Source organism: Phacochoerus africanus, chromosome 8, assembly GCF_016906955.1.
Source record: "Phacochoerus africanus isolate WHEZ1 chromosome 8, ROS_Pafr_v1, whole genome shotgun sequence".
Lineage (NCBI taxonomy): Eukaryota > Metazoa > Chordata > Mammalia > Artiodactyla > Suidae > Phacochoerus > Phacochoerus africanus.
Window position 1 is genome coordinate 85,642,227 of NC_062551.1, and position 908 is coordinate 85,643,134.

The window sequence follows — 908 nt, forward strand, 5'->3', positions numbered from 1 at the left end:
CTACCATCTTGATCACCTGACAGTCCCTTTCTCAGGTCCCCTGTTGATCTTTCTCTTTTGTTCCCTCCTGTTACTGCCTCGTTCAGGCCCCAGAGCAGCAGCACTCACTGCTGACCTCCAGTCTCTCATATCACCTATGGTTAGATCCATCCTGTGGCACCAGAGCGCTACTCCCTGTATCCTCTATTCAAATAGCTTCTATGTTGCCCAAAGGCCAAATTCCTCCTCCTGGTGTTTCAAGTCCTCTAACTCTATCCATTTTGTCAAATTTGCTTCTCTTATCCCCATTCCCAAACTCTGTGTTCCCTAAGTGCCTGCCCAGTGCTTTACCAGCTCCATGGCTGTGCTCACAGACATGCCTTTCAACAGGAAGGCCTCCCAGCTCCAGAGGGGCAGCTCTAGGTTCCTCCTGCTTTGATTAATGCCTCTCCACACTCCGAGGGTGAAGACCAGGGTGGAACCATGCAACTCTGGTACCTCCTACAGAGATAGGTCAGAAAATACAGAGACTAGTGGGACAAAGATAATTCTGCATGGTTTTCCTTCCTGGTTTTTGTCCAAATCCTAAGGCAAAGACGTATTTTATCCTTCTGATTCCTCGTGGCAAGACATTCATCAAACAGCACAGAAAAAAGAACTCCAAGTTTACGAGGAGCTCATCCAGTGATGCTCTCAGGTGCCAATATGATTCACTTTTCACCAGCTTGGCTGTGTGTGTTTCAAGAGGAAGGATTTGTAAATTCCTAAGAAACTTGACTTTATTCTGTTGGGTGAGAAAAATCCTTTAGGAAAACTGTTGGCTCCCTAAGCATGCTCAAGGAACAACACAAGCCATTATAACTGATCTTTTTTCTTAGCATAAAAAGTTATCAAGGACGAAATGCAACTTCAATTTAAGCACCATGAAA